Source organism: Pleurodeles waltl, chromosome 3_1, assembly GCF_031143425.1.
Source record: "Pleurodeles waltl isolate 20211129_DDA chromosome 3_1, aPleWal1.hap1.20221129, whole genome shotgun sequence".
NCBI lineage: Eukaryota > Metazoa > Chordata > Amphibia > Caudata > Salamandridae > Pleurodeles > Pleurodeles waltl.
In genome coordinates this window covers 1,643,600,154-1,643,617,447 of record NC_090440.1, presented here as the reverse complement: position 1 = coordinate 1,643,617,447, position 17,294 = coordinate 1,643,600,154, and positions in this window count along the sequence as shown.

Genomic DNA, 17,294 nt, shown 5'->3' with positions numbered 1-17,294 from the left:
TGCACACATGTACGCCTTGTGCCACATGCTGCAACTGAACACCTCTACCGCAACAGGAAGCACACACATTCCATCAACGTGCAGGCCATAGTCGATCACCAGGGATTGATCACCAACATCGTGGCTAAATATCCTGGAAGTGTCCATGACTCATACATCTTCCGTCACTGCACCATCAATGAACACTTCCAGGATGGACGGTATGGCAATGGACTACTTGTTGGTAAGTACAGAAACTTACTTATATACACACTGCACAGCAACCCTCTAGGACACACAACACATACACCACAACCGCGACATGTGGACAGGAACACACTGAGGTTGTGACATTGCTAGCCATGTTTCTTAGCTCACCATTGAACCTGTCACACATCAGAAATTACTGTACAGCCTAATGTTAAGACGTCAAAGATCACAGCGTGTGGAGTGGGTTGCCAAAATGTCACCTTGCAAAATGTAAGTGTCCCAATGACCTTTACATTAATCCATTGCCTAAGTCTAAAGGTATGGGATGTCCAGGGTACATTGATATGAACGTGTTAACAACACTGTCAATTTTAACTGTGCATGGAACTATCATCTCACCCCCAGTGAAGACACACGGACACCTGTATCACAAGTCACAATGCTAGGGAGGGCACACTGTACTGCAAATCACAAAACATACTGCTGACAAACGGTTAGCAGACAAACACTTGTTCTGCCAAGGAAACAACACAATGCAGATGGTACATCCTACAAGCATAGGATGCCACATCATTACACAAAGGAGTCACAGATAACACAAGACAACTACTGCCATGAAAGGTCATGAAAGGTCATTTCAATAGTGCCAGCTACATCAACATGATCCCAATCATTTTCTCTTGCAGCTGATCAGGGGTATGGCATCCAGCCATGGATTATGACACCATTTGGCAACCCAAGTACTGCTGCAGAGCGTGCCTACAACGACGCCCATAGGAGGACACGCAGCATTGTCGAGAGGACCTTCGGCATCCTCAATTCAAGGTTCCGGTGCCTCGACATCACTGGTGGTAGCCTCCTATATTCCCCAGAGATGGTCTGTAGGATCATCCTAACATGTGCAATATTGCACAACATTTGCATCAAAAGAAACATTCCCCTCCTAGAACCAGAGCCACACATGCCTGAAGAGGAGGAAGAGGAGGATGCTGGCCTGCAACAGGAGGGGGAACTACAGAACACGGCCGCTGGTATGCGCAGGCGGCAACAGATCGTCAACAATTTCTTTTGAATATGATCACCTTCACCACTTTAGTTAACAAATTTAAATAAACACCTATTCTAATCACCATATCATGGTCTGAATATTCCTTTTGCACACCTTCATCTCTACTTATCAGAATAAGAGTGTTGCCTCATGGAGCATTGCTGATATACTGAGTAGGACACTGAACATCCCAGAGCTAATGTGATACCTAACATACAATGGTCACATACACACACACTCTTAATGACATATATCATGTACATTTCTCCTTTGAAGGCCAATAGCAGAGGACCACAACTATTTCACACATACATGTTGAAATCAAGGTCCAACGAAGCATATGGCACACAACTAAGACACCATCACTCAATAAGGGGAAAACAAGCCTCATACATGAGGCAGTCAATGTGCTTTGGCATCAGTAACAGGAATGCCTGACCAGACCCTTGACAGCAGTAAGTCCAACTGCATACAATATTTGCAAGGAATATCTGTGACCAGAGTCCCATAGAAGCAGAACAGAGACAGCACAAGTGCCACACATATGAGCAGCATTGCACACATGACATTCCATGTACATATCAGCCCATTTCCTAACTCCTTACACACCCATTCACCTGGTCACAACCCACCTGTTGGAAGAGGTCCCTGGAATACTAAGATGTGTACCCTGATATTCCCACCTCTACAAACACAGACCAACATTAGCAAACCAGTGTGCTACACCCTTTCCTATGGTATGCCATTGTCATAGAACATCTGACTACAAGGACGCCAGGTCAATTTATACACTGTCTTCTAGTTTCAAAGCCCTGTTAGCACATGTAGATAGCTTCCCCTGTGAAAATGTCTGTTGGCCCTTAGAATGCAAGTCTCACCTACAGGACTGGTGAGAAGCAGATGCAGCCCACACCTGCTGATGCCTGGAACGGCATAGGAGTTGCCATTATGTCAAATACACCGTTAAGCATTGATACTAATTAAGTTGTGTAACACAGCCACTGGGTTCATTTGTCACCTTCAAAAACACAGGACATATACAGTTTTACATGTCAACTGTCTAGTTTGTCCTCCAAACAGTCATAGTCAGACCACTGATTATGTAACTTGTCAAGTAGCTGGATCCTGAATCACCTTGCATTCTGTCAGCCTGACTGGCAACTGTCTGTGCGTCACACTAAAGTATCCCTGTGTCTACATATGTACCACACTTGCGTTAGCAAACCTCTCATTCATCAGGGGGTATTGGGCATGGGCTTCTTCAGTGCATACACAAATACATTGTATAGCATCATCTGCCTTTTAACTGTACCATTTGAGTTACATCCTCTTGGAAAAGCAAAATTCATGGCCCATCCCTTGTCTGGGTTGCATTTATGCATGAATGACAAAGTGTGACAGTGTCCCAGGGCCGTAGGCAGGGATTGGGTACAGGGCTTTCAGCACAACCAGCAACCTCTGATAATGTCCATGAATAATACACAAATGGCAGGACCAAGACAGTTCACACATAGAATCACAGTGCGCACAACATAGTGATGGGCCGTGTGTGGTGAATAGCTGCGAGAATAATCAGCACAGTGGCTATGATGTTCCCACATGCAGTGGAAAGTGCAGAGGCCAACCTGTGTACAAATGTTGTTATGACACCTGCCGGAACATGACACCTGAGACATTATCTCACTCAGCACACCAAGGTTGCCCTGTTGACTGTCTCATTACACTGGTGCATGCTATGTCACATGTGGTGTCTACGTGACCCTAAATCTTGGAAGTCCACTTTACGGCTGTTGTTACATGTATGACTAACACATGCCCTCGCTCATTTCCAATATGACTTGCATCTAAGGATTGGACACATGGACGTCACATTCATACAAGCATATGTACAAATATGCTTCATGTGATACACACACACTTGGTCAACAAACACATTAGTTGCCAAAGCACACAATTTGAGCCAAAGGCATTTAGGTATTGTACATATGTGCATCACATTGCTATCCCCTCCTTATGCCAAACTTCCACAATTTGTGCAACACATATATGTAGGCCACACATATGGCCATCTAGTGCATCAGCCAACCGTAAAAATACTGTGAAGGGAGTAGCCGATCATGGTCCATTGCAGTATGATGTCAAACATGTGAACGTACACCATCAACACCATACTGTCTTCAATCAGCCTATCTCTGATGTGTCCCAAATGTAACATAACCAGAAAACAAGTAAAAATGCCCAAAACCAGCTAATGCACTGTAATTTTGACATCCCTAGCATTATGCATCATTTTTTGACTACCAAAACTGTATTTGCGTCATTTTTTTTGACGCACAGGAGTGAAATTCAGCCCGCATCCAGATATTTGTACAGTCCATGTACTATTATGTGGATGCGGGTTCATTTTCACTTCTGTGCGTCCCAAAAAATGACGCAAATACAGTTTTGGTAAACAAAAAATTACGCATAGCGCGAAAAAGACGGGACTTTTCATACAGGAAGTGATGTAATAGGATATCCTGTTTACATATCATGTACAGTGGTTGTACTTTCACTTTCACTTTGCAGTCTATGATCCTTCTAGACTGTGTGGCTGTGTAGAGAGTGTTGTCCTGAGATTTTGTGCTGTTTTTGTCCTGTGTGCTATCTGTATTGTCAATTTGTGAAATAAATATTGTTGCTGTATACTGTACTACTGTGTTTTGTCTACATTTGTCCATTTCTCTTGTGTTTTTGTTGTTTGTGGGAGTCTGTTGTGGGTAGTGTTAGTTTGGGGATAGTTGGGCTCTTTTTGTGTTTAGGTTTACTTTTTATCTGTCTTTGTACCCCTATTTTCCCCCTTTTCCCCTTTCTATTTCTTTTACCCCTATTCCCTTTCACTTCCAAGTATGTGTGGTAGGCCACGTTTTGGCAGGATGGGGGAAGAGGAGTTGGGGGGGTTCATCTGGCTTGTGACGCATTTCTTGCCACTCATGATCCAGGCAGGGGGCAGGGTGATACAGGGGTATCCAACAGAGGTGCCAATCATGTCTATATAGGGTACTATTGATAGAGAAGTACAGATGTACCAACATTTAGGCCAACTTTGTTGAAGCAAATGCTAGACTGACTTTAGAATCACTACATGATGCAGAAAACGAGTGCTGGCTTCACGTCAATTGATAATAGCAAAGTGGTTCAGACATATGTCTCATGTGAGTCTGGTGAGTGTGGAAGGAAAGCGTTCACGGAAGTAATATGAATGTGTGGGATTATTGTGTTCCTTGATCTTTTTGGATACATGTCAGTTCTGGATTTGAAAACATCGTGAAAAGGTGTAAGGTGCCCTCAGCTAACATCTTAGAATGTTTGTTGGAGTTAGTTGTGCCAACTTCCAAATATGAATGGCAGTCCAAGTGTTTGCACATGGCTTCACATCTCCATGGTTGGTGCAAATCACCATAGCTGGGCCACATCAATTGAATAAACTGTAACAACAGGATGGCTTACCAAAGTCCCTGCCCCTCCCTCTGTACATTGGACCTATATGTAATAAATGTGTCATGGCCACAAGGCATGTTTGACTGGTAATGCAGTCCTCAAGTAACCAGGCTTTGGATGTCTCTCTTGGATGCACATGATGAGACGATTACCCTCCATATTTTTTACTGCTCACCAATTTCGGGGCATGTTTGCAACCACATGATAGTTAGGGCCAATGTATGTGGGCAGATATGTGTGTAACTGTCACAGGAGACCCATGCTATGTACAAGTTGGCCGTGATATATCAGATGCAGTACCATCATGTCTGAATGGCTGCCATTTCCTTATTCAGCCTACACATTGTATATGTTTATGAATTTGTTGCGCTGTGCACAGATTTTGAGCACATTTCTTCCTTCCATACCTTACAGGTGGACCGGCACCCTACCCTGTGGGAGAGGTGGCGACATTTGAGGACCCCGACCACTCCAGTAAGTGTTGATATGTCTGTTATGTGTTGTGTTTGCTGGTTATGGACTCATGTGAGTTGGACGCATAGCAAGGTGTGATGCGTTGGGCAAGCTTTTCTCTTGTTCCATGAGTGGGAATTCAGTTTCTCACATGTTTTGAGTTGGCCAATGCGTATCAAATGTTATCATGTAGGGATTGTAGGCCATTCCTGTGGGCCCCACTATGAGTACAGGGGTTAGTCATGTGTATTACACTTGTATCACCAAGATTCGCACTGGAAGTCAGCCCCGATTTAGTCAGCCTGTCAGACCCACATTCTCCAAGATTGGTACAGTAAAATGCTTTCCAATAGACATCTGCTTCCCTATTTACCTACGTAATTTTGAAACAGTAGGTAGAACCTCCTAGCAGCATGTACTTCCACATGTAGTGCTACAAGTATGTGGAACTTGAGTGCAATGACCTAGGTGTGCATGCAATTCATGATCATGGGTGTTCTAGCAACTCTGTGTCTGATGTAAGTCAGGCCTCACTGGAAGTATATGTTCTGTACCAAGTTCTGCATTTCCTGACATGTCTGACTCTATGAGTGCTCTAGGGTTTGCTGACTCCTAATTGTAGATAGACCTTACCTGTGCTGTGTCTGTAGAGACAAACATGTGTGGAGTTTTATATACACTCCTCGGTGTACATGTTGTTGGCAAATTATAGTTGTTTATCCACCCCCCCTTAAACACGGGCATGGGTTTGTGAATGGGGTACCTAGTACTGATGCTACCAGTATGTTACACATACATGGGAATAAGTGACGGTTTGGTTGCAAACTAGTATACACACTCAGGTTTGGCACTTGGTACTATACTGGCAAGTCCAGTTACAACTTGCAGACCATGTGGCTTTAGTTTTGCTTTCCGTACACTGACATTTGTAGCCCAGGTCTTGGCGGAGGATATGCAGCATGATTCTTAGCTGATAACTGCCAGAACTCAGATTGCAAGTCAAAGCCAGTTGTTACCTATCTTGTAGGTTATGGATGTGCTATGTGTGATGTGACCTTTGTAGTCTGGCCTGCCATGTACTTCCTCAGGGACATTCAATGATCTGTATTGTGATATGAGCTGTTACAAGTACAGTTGATGTAATGTCTGATAAACTTGCTGTGACATTTCACACAATGCAGTTACTAATGTAGAATATCTGCATTTGTCTTCACAGCTGCTAACATGACTCCAGACCAGGTCCGTGAATTTCAGCGCCAGGCCATGCAATATCAGCACATCCTGTTGGTGGAGTCGGGGTTCCGGAGGATGGCCTGGCGATATCGCCATGAACCGGCCTCCGGGGCATGGAGAGCCTTCCCACAGGGTGGGCCTACTATGCCCACCACAGCCACCACCAGCACAACCACCAATCCGAGCCAGGTGGCCCCACCCACAGCTGCCACTGTTGGTCCGACATCTGCTGGACTTCCAGGCCCCAGCATTGCCACCAGTGCAGGACAGCCCACTAGGCCTGGCACTAACTCACACAGACCTCCTCCACCGCTACCCAGACTGCCACTGCTCCATCTGTTGACCCTGCAGCCTTCAACCAAATGGATCGTAAGATGGACAAAGTGCTGCGCAAGTTGTGCCACCTGAGCCGGGATGTGCGGCACATTAACCGGCGTATTAAGTCCATTAAGAGGACCCTCCGGAGGGCCAACCTCTAGACTTTTTGCTATGGACATGATTCCCTCTCCTCCCTCCTCTTTCCTTGTTCTTATAGTTAGTGGGCTTAGGGGGCTTAGGGTTAGGTTAGTATAGGCTGTTAGTTTAGTTAGTGTTAGTGGGTGGGGGGTCCTGCTTGTTTCTATTTTTACTTATTACATGTGTGGGTGGGTGGGTGCGTGGGGGGCTATGTTGGGGTTCTTGTGTGTTTAAAAAAAAAAAAAGAAATCCCCCCCCCAAAAAAAAAAATACAAAAAAATACAAAAAAATATATATTTGTATAGGATAGTATAGTATGTGTTTAGGTTAGTATGTGCTGTCCTCCATGTGTCCCGTCTCATAAGGGGGGTGGGGGTAGATGTTTAGAACGTTTCGTTACATGTGATAAGTAAGTGTAGCTTAGTTTAGTTAGGGACAGTTGTGGGTAATGAGTAGTCAGGGTAGATTAGGGTAGGTAAGATTTTTCCCTCAGTTTCCTCATCTTTTATTAGCATTTAATAAATATTTGGTTAACCCTTAATAGTATGTGTTGAATGGTACTTGATCGTGGGTTTGGATTCAGTGTACATCAATTTTGTACTATAACATCTGTGTCCTATGCTACAAACAAATCCCAACTGAGCTGTACGATTGGCAGCTAGCCCAGAGCTACCTTGCAAAGTGTTGACCCTTCGTTGCAACCAGCAATCACAGTTAATATGGATCCCAGTGTGTTTCTGTTGATAAGTGTGTTTTCAAAGTCACAAACAGTGCTTCCAGACTTGGTATTGGGAAAACAGTTTTAGGTCTGACTGCAGTGTGATGATCATGCACACCCTTATAAGATGAGTTCTCATTGGCAATCTTGTATTCTTGTCTTCATGACCCTCATACATCATTTGTGACACAGTTCGGCATGATTACCTATTTGTATGTTAACACAGACACCTTCATTTATGCAGTTTTTTAGTGTTGACTTAGATTAGTGTGGCATGTTTATTGTGTTATTTTTGCATGTTGACAACATTTTGCGGCCACTATTTGATGAGTTAGTTATCCCCTGAGGAAGCCTTCTTCTATCCAACCCAGCATGGTGGTGTATGGTTTCTCACCTCATCAGATTTGTCCCTCAGGATGGGCAGAGTATGATGCAATCATGGGCACTGTGCAGAATTCTCTGACTACATATTATCAGGACGGTTGTATTGACAAGCTACGTAATTTGACAGTAGGCACATTTCAGCTATCTACTTCACAGTTGATATGTCACATTACCCAGAGACAGATTTGTTGTGTAAGTGCTATTTATTGAAACATGCTGTAGTGCTATCTGTACATTGTCCATGATTGTAAGTCCATTATAGTGACACCTTACATTGTGATCCAACACAAGGGGTTACGGAAATGCTTTTGACATGCTGGGGTTGATGTTTCAGACAGTGCAGAGGGACAGGATTTGGCAATGAGTAGGAGAGAGACAATCACTGGGCTGGGTGACAAGATATACAGTGGTTTGCAGAACAGTGCTTGAGTAAAGTTGTTGCAAGACTGGCAAGTTACAAAGCGCAGGACCTTGGTAAATGTGGGCCATGTGGCAGGGACGAGTGCTCCCGGGTAATTTTCCTTGTGAATGTGATCTGTTCCATGTCTTCTTCTGATGTGTGTGTTGCCTCCTCTGTTCTTGGTGGTGGTGGTTGTGAAGGGGCAACACACACCTCAGTGTTAGAAGACGTGGAGTCAGACATCCCTGTCGCTGCTCCCTGTGAAGGTCTTAAGGGCAGTACTGCAGCAAGGAGGGTCTGCTGGTTCTTGAGAATAGCAGCCACATCACGATGGTAGGCAGCCAGGTCGGCCCTGAGGGAGTCATGATTGCATTCGTGCATGCAGTGGAAGGTTTGGGGTGCGAGGTGTTGTGGCAACTCTCTTACTGCAGTGGTGAATTCCTTGACAGTTTCTTGTAGTCCTTGCAGTATGGATGTTAGGGCTTGCATAGCTGCTGCCTGATCTGCAGATGACATCATGCACGAACGAATCCCCTCAAGGCTGGCTGCCATAGTTTGCATCCCCACCTGCACCTCCTTGGCCAGCTCCCGCTGTACTCCAACTACAGTTCTCTCAAAGCTGGTGCCAGTGTCGTCTGAGTCCTCAGCTGTATTGGAGCTGGCAGGTCTTACAATTGGGGTGGTGGGTGGATCCTCTGCGATGGCTGCTTGTTCTGTGCTCCTCCTTGTGACTGAAGGTGGGGTCTGGAGGGTGTCAAGGACCTTTTGGATAGTCTCCTGGGGAATGTTTATCGGCTCGTCATCCATGTCATCAGGGAAATCTGGTACAGGTATATCGGCAGGAGATCCATCTTCCTCTGCAATGAAACAGGGTACAATTAGTGTGTCTGTGTTGTGGCAATTGTGATGTGACGTGCCTGCCTTTTGATGAATTCACTTTGTGATCTTGTTTTGTGTTAATTTCTCCGGTCCTTCAGATGGGCATTCTTCCAGGCCTATGGCCCACCTGTGTGTCACTTGTATGTTATTGAGTTATCAGACTTGTCAGCCTCATTGCCTCTAGGTGTTGGTTTATGCCAAATAGAGAATTGCCACCTTCTTTTCCTACTCAAGCCTCCGTCTACATCCATTCTCATGGTGAGACCTTTCACTGGCTGTGGGTGTACTGATGGCCCTGGCAGCACACTTAACAATCTGGACCTGCCCCAATCTCTGATCTTTCACATCCACTCAAATGTAACTGACATGTGGCATATCCTATGCATGGCAATGTTATGATCCGATATGGATGTTGACATTGGTAATGTGTCCTGCTGATGTTTGGGAATGTGTGTTACATTGGATTGCCCTGATAATCGTATCAGTGTCCTATTTCCTCCTCTGACTGTGCAGGTGTATTTCAGTGACCAGTTACGTGTGTCCCCCCCTCAATGCTGTTGTCTGAGCAGTATGACATTTGGGATGTTGCATTGTTACCCAGGCACAGGATGGACCCTGACATATGCAGCATGGGTGTGTCCTTAGTGCTGTGTAGCTCCTATTGTTGTTTACATTGGCTGATGTTTGCGACAACTATGGGCATTGACATTTGAGAGTACTGGGGCCTTTGTCTTGTTTCTGGGGATTGTTGAAGTTGTCATCCTCACCCCCTAATTTAGGTGTGTATGATCCATGGGGAGGTTACTGTCATTGGCTACTTGAGCTTCACACAGAGCAAAGGTGGTAGTGGCAACTGTTGTCGCAGTTACATTCCAGTTGTCGGTATGGCTAGAGGTTGTTAATAGGGCCCTAGTTAATGTAGGGGGTATGGTGGCTGACGTGTGCCGGGATGTCAGTTTGACGTTGTGGCCTTCCCTCCTGGCGTGGCTTTCCCTTTGCTCCATTGTTGACATGACAGCATGCCCCCATGGGACTGTTGTTGGTGTTGTGTAATGGTGTGCCCCAGGTCTTCTCAGAACGGGCCATGCCCCCATGCCGTGCCCCTTTACCCATGCCACTCCATGTATTAAATGACTTCCATGCATTTAGTGGTCGGTATCCCCCCCCTGCTCAAAGTTGACATTAGTGCATTTTAGTTACCTATGCGACTTACCCTGCATGTGCGTTGTCTCCTGGTAGTCTGCGCTGTCCTGTCTTTGAATCCCTGTGACGATCTCCTCAGGGATGACGGCTGCGACCATCTCCTCCATGTGGTCCAGGGCCTCCTGGTGTGCTGGACTCCCCCCTCCAGTCTGCAGTGCTGCCTTCCTGTTCCTGGCCATCTTTTCCTTGGTCCTGCGCTTGCAGTCATGCCAGCGTTTCTTGCACTCGATGACTGTTCTGCATACTTCAGCCACACTGTTAATCTTGTCGCCAATTTGTTGCCATATTGCCTCTCTCCTACTGATTGGCAACTTTGAGGTGACAAACAGTTGGTGCTGGTGTTCGTCACCTCTTTAACCAGAATTTCCTGTTCTTCTGCACTAAAGCGACACTTTCTTTACTTCTTAAAAGTGTCCTGGTTCTTGTGTGGGTCCTCCTGGCTGGTTCCTGGCCTGCTGTCATCTTCCTGGGGTCTGTAGTGGCATCTCGGATCCATTTTGGCTCTCCTCTGGTGTAATGGCGATGTTTGTGTTTTCGCTATTGCGTCAAAAAACGGCGCATATCCGGTATCGACCCACAGTCATTTCCGCTGCGTTAACGTTGTTTTGTTTTACGACTTGACGCTGCAGTGTGCGCCAAAAATAATGACTCCCACCTGTGGTTTGCGCCGATGTGCGTCAAAGTATAAATATGACGCCCACATGGCGCACCAAAATGGCGTAAGCCAGCAGTAAAATTTTTGCCGCAAAACTGCGACGGCGCAGTTTTGCGTCAAATAGTATAAATATGGGCCCAACTTTCCTATTTTCCAGGATAGTAGGACACTGGACTTGGGACTTCAAATGTTGTGTCTGCTACTCAAATGATAACATCCACCATGACTTATCCCTTCATTGTTTGAACATTATTTCTTTGCTCATATCCATCCTATTCTTCTGTGCACATGAAAATAAACACAACTAATACACTATCTATGTGTGATGGTCATTTTACACCTATATGAGAAGTATAATCTGGTATATATTTCATGCTCATGATTGCCTCATAAGAAGGATATATGAGGAGGGACATGTCACAGGTAATGTCATGCTGGGGATCACTACCAATACAATGACACAAGTGGACAATCACCAATCTCTATTTATTACACTGTGCAGCACATAGGCTGACCAAATGTCAGGACCGTCATAGTCAAGTACGTCTAAACATTTCTTGCTTCTGCCTAGTTGTTAGTAAGTAACATCCCACTGACCACTGAAGTTAGGTACATGTCAGACTGTGTCACTCCGAATAGCCTAACAGATTGGTGGGAATAGTCATCAGTTTAACCCTTATCACATACCTATACCATGCCTACCAAACCAACATGCCCCATATAACAGACAGAGGACAGTAAAACAGTCCATAATCAGAGATCCTTCAACTTACAATGGTCCGACATCTGTAGGCATGTCACTGACCTATGTCAGTGTTGACATACATGCACAGTGGCCTGCAATGAAGGAACACAACCACAGCTACATACAATTCAAACAGGATCATTGTCAATAAAGTGTGAAGGTTGAGTGAACGGACTGCACAGGTTGACGTGTCAAAGACACATGACACCATTAGACCCACATACCATGGCAAACAGGTCTATTGTGTAGCACAGAACTCTTCCATTCCACTGTCCTGACAGCCTGGTCACGGGACGCATAAAGCCCAAAAATATGTCACACAGTACCTGGATCGACCTATGTCCACTTCAAATGTCAGACCAGCTAAAGCCACTTGCCATTGACACAACCTCAGATATGTCCACATGAGGATGGCATTGTGAAGAGACCTAGAATCAAAAAGTGGTAAACGGTTTTAGGCAGATAAAGGCTTACATGAGCTAGACAAATCTGTTCCAAATATTGTTGTTTCTCAGATTGTGCATTTTGACTGCCACAAACAAAGAAGATCCTCATGAGAGTCACAACTCCAGGTATAAATGTGCCAGACAACCTTAGCTCTACACTAAAAAGCATCAAATGGCCTGTCTGATGGTCACACAGAGACCCTTCTCAACCAATCCTGCCCCCCACAGTACCCCACGGAGTCAGTGAAATTACAGTGCATCACATACTTACACTCAGGTGAAGTAGTGATTGATGAGATCTGCCCACATGTCTCCACCTTCATTCTCATCACTCACTTAGCATTCCTGCATTCCCACCTAGTGGAACTGCTAGCTTTCCCTCTCATCGGGGATGTATGGAATCTGTCGCCTTAGGACACGGTTGTGGAGCATGCAGCAGGTCACAATGATCTGACACACTTTAGCGGGTGAGTAGAGGAGGGCTCCACCAGACTTATCGATGCTGTGAAATCTTGCCTTTAGAATCCCAAAAGTATGCACCACAACACGCCGTGGCCTTCCATGGGCCTTTTTGAAGTGGACTACCCTTGGTGTGGTTGGGTTCCTCACTGGTGTAAACAACTAGCGATGTTTTGGGTAGGCAGAGTCCTCTGTAAGGAATTGTGACATGTGTGCAAACATGAGTCCAGGGCATCATCACATTTGGCAGCAAATATAGTATACAAACACACATGACATATGTAACGTACCAAACAGCCAGGCCCTCTATGGGTACTGTGGTGTCATCAGCTGTGGTATAGCGCTGTTCCACATGATGAAGGCATCATGGACTGAACCTGGATACCATGCACATACTTGGGAAATGTAGAGGTTCACCAAACAAACTACTTGGTCGTTTATGGAATGGTAGTTCTTCTTGTTCCGATAAACCTGTTCATTTCCATGTGGGGAATGAAGGCTAAATGGGTACTATCAATGACTCTCACTACATGGGGGATGTGTGCCAAACCATAGAACTCTGCTTTCACATGGGCAAAATCTTCACATTGTGGAAATAGGATGTAGCTGTCCAGGTTTTTCAACACTGCGGAGAGTACATCCTTCAAGACCAGACTGAACATAGGCTGGGACATCAAGTGCAGCGCTGACATGATTTGAACAATGAGTGGTATGCTATTTGGATTATGATGGCAGGCATCAGATCTGTGTCCAACTGACAACCGAGATCCTTGGTTGACTGCCTATCCAGGCAGTAAATTTCTATGACATGTCTATTCTCCATGGTCTGCAAGTCTGCTAGTGTACGGTACACAGGAGGTGGTCTGACCCTTCTCATTCCAGGGTAACTATGGGAGAGAAAATAAGAAGGTATGTCTATCACTCGTTGTGTTCCTTGTAAGTGACATGACATTTGTCACATAAAAACTGTGACATGCCTTTTGATACAATTAAAATATGATACACAGCACATACCAATGGTGAAAGTGGCATGACAACATGATCCTTCAATCAGAACAAATATACATCTTCAGACAATGCATGCACTCAAGATTATGCCGTAGAATTTTTTCCCACATTGCAACACATCCAAAATTGACTTTTCTGACCATCAAAAGGCTTTAAAATGGCAACTGCCTGACCTATAACACTGGACAATAGGAACGTCCACGACCACTGGTGGAAGCCGTCATGGGGTAGGCGGATGCTACTGCAGCAGACATTAAAACTGGATAACATTGCTGCCTATGGTGGTCTGGGGCCAATGGCAGTGTCCGCCGGCAGTGACAGTCGCGTACGTGGTGGATGTGGCCGCCATCTCCTGCTTCTTCTCTCACTTGACTGCTGACACTGCTGCCAGCAAGACCACCACAAACTGAGCTGCTGTGTACTGCCTCTGGGAGCAATCATGCCACGTTCTACATGTGATAGGGCCCCTGCCTTTTCACCAGAAGAGCTGGAGAAGCTTGTGGAGGAGGTCCTACCCCTGTATAGATAGCTCTATGGTGCACCAGAGGAGAAGGTTAGAGCATCATGTGCACAAATGTTTCTAAGAGTTAGTTAACCTAGGTTTCTAGGCAATATGTGTCAAAACCAGGACAGTGCGCATTCTACGGGCAACGTAATGCAAAATGACAAACCTTATGCAATGTAACAATTCATGCATTGTGTGTTGATATTGCATATTATCTTTTTGCATTGCAGGTATTTATATTGAAATGTCATTAATGCTATTTGTAATGTATTGTTCATTTTCAAGCCTTTCCTGCAGCCTGGCTGGCTGTGGCATGCGGGCGGGACTTGGGTCTATTTAAGGAACCCAGCCCAGCTCCATGTGCTCACTTTTCAGAGGTCCCGGTGTAGAGCAGCAGCATTTTCGTGGGCTCCTGTTCCGGAGGCCTACTTGGACATTTCCTGGCCCTGTCCTCATTATCTTGCTGATCTTCAAGCAGGGCAGTAAGACAGAGGTCGGGGTAGGTCCTCGCCTCCGTTTCTAGAAACATTTGAGTTTTTGGCTTTATGATTTACAGTGTGCGCAATTTATTCTTGGCACTTAAACCTTGCAGTTCGGATCGGCAGAGTGCCCAATTATTTCGAGGCATTTGAATCTTGATGGTTGAAACACCAACAGTGTGCACGATTCATTCTTGGCACTTAACCCTTGCAGTTCGGATCGGCAGAGTGCGCGATAATTTTGAAGCATTTGAATCTTGATGGTTGAATCGGCAACAGTGTGCGCGATTCATTCTTGGCAATTAACCCTTGCAGTTCGGATCGGCAGAGTACGCGATCATTTCAAGGCATTTGAATCTTGATGGTTGAATCGGCAACAGTGTGCGCAATTCATTCTTGGCAATTAACCCTTGCAGTTCGGATCGGCAGAGTGCGCAATCATTTCGAGGCATTTGAGTCTTGATGGTTGAATCGGCAACAGAGTGCGCAATTCATTCTTGGCAATTTACCCTTGCAGTTCGGATCGGCAGAGTGCGCGATCGTTTTGAGGCATTTGAATCTTGACGGTTGAATCGGCAACAGTGTGCGCGATTCATTCTTGGCAATTAACCCTTGCGGTTCGGATCGGCAGAGTGCCCGATCATTTTGAGGCATTTGAATCTTGATGGTTGAATCGGCAACAGTGTGCGCGATTCATTCTTGGCAATTTACCCTTGCAGTTCGGATCGGCAGAGTGCGCAATAATTTCGAAGCATTTGAATCTTGATGGTTGAATTGGCAACAGAGTGCGCAATTCATTCTTGCCAATTTACCCTTGGCAATTTACCCTTGCAGTTCGGATCGGCAGAGTGCGCGATCGTTTCGAGGCATTTGAATCTTGACGGTTGAATCAGCAACAGTGTGCGCGATTCATTCTTGGCAATTAACCCTTGCGGTTCGGATCGGCAGAGTGCGCGATCATATTGAGGCATTTGAATCTTGATGGTTGAATCGGCAACAGTGTGCGCGACTCATTCTTGGCAATTAACCCTTGCAGTTCAGATCAGCAGAGCGCGCGATCATTCCAGGTACTTGAGTCTTGATGCGCAGTCTGGCAATAAGGTGTGCAATAATTTCTGGGCAATTGAATCTTGAAACTTAGATCAAACAGAGTGTGATCTTTCTAGACAAAACAAGTTTAGTCAGTTTGCCTATTCTATAGTACCATTCATGAATCCTATAGCAGTTAATGCTTTGTGAAAGAATGTACTCATTGACTCTTGTTGCGATGTAATTGCTATTCTAAGGATTAACTTGAGAGAGTTCAATGTTCAGAGCATATGAGTATAAAAAGGTCACGTTATTGAAAAGTTCTTGATCTCTCATGTTATTAGAGCATAAAAAATTAAAACAAAGTTCATGAAGATTAATGTGAATGACCTTGCTAGTGTGTTCTTAACTCTTGCTTCCACAGGTCTCCTTCCCCGGTGTTCCCAACCTAAACTCCATCCCCCGCTTGGCCATTGTTTAACTCTGTGCTATTATAGCTAGTAGAGTTTGGAGCTGCCAAGAGGTGGACATATTGGGAACAGGCGCAAACCCCGAGGATCCGGTCTCGCTGACAATATGTCAGAATGTGTCCTTAAAGCCCTGTAGGTGCTGTCTGTGTGCTCAAATGTTTGAGTTCCTGAGCATGTACCTATGTGAAGTGACAGGTTTAGAGTCCTGAGGCACTGTGAAGAGTGTGCAATGAGTGTTCCCTGACCCACCTTGTGATTGTTGCACATGGTTAGCAGAGGTGTCATGACAGCCATTACAAGGTATCCCAAGATCAGATGTGCTTGATGTGTGGTCATATGTGGTAACTCATAGAAAGGGGTGTTGAATCATGTTGTTTGCCGGTTTCTCACCATACTTGTGACCTTTGTGTATCTGCACATACATCTGTGGCCACATCAGCATTGTTGTAGTGTTGTACTGAAGCCAGCTAAGGACACCCTATGGCCCTATGCTCTGCACAATGACAGCCCTTGCCAATTTGCTATGGGATACATGAAGTATTGTGATGTATCTAAACTTTTAGGACATGGTATTATGTGTGGGTTTGTGTGGTTTGCCTGTAGAGAAAGTTGCCTTTTCAATTGCCACTTTCTGTGAATATTGCCATCTAGACAGTCACTGAATAGTTTTTGCACTGCAAGTATGAGCCTGTAGCCACACTCTGTTTCCATATATATAGCATGTGAAGCTCAAATGATTAAGCCACACTACTAAGGTTCATCAACTTGAGCCTATGCCCAGTGTTTACCATTGTTATGGCATTGGGTGCATGGTGGAGAGCTTAGATAGATGTGCTCATCACAACTCTGACCATTTGTGTTACATATCCTTGACAGGTCCCATGATCACACTGCTCAGTTGGCTCCTTCACCCAGCTCTGATGCGCTCTGTGGGTGCTCTTAATTTTTTGGGCATTGAATGTCTGCAAACAGTGTGTTGTGCACTGATGTTCCATGATACTTGACCCTGTGTTTTCGACCTGAGGTGGGACATGTCAAATGCAAGACTAGGTGTA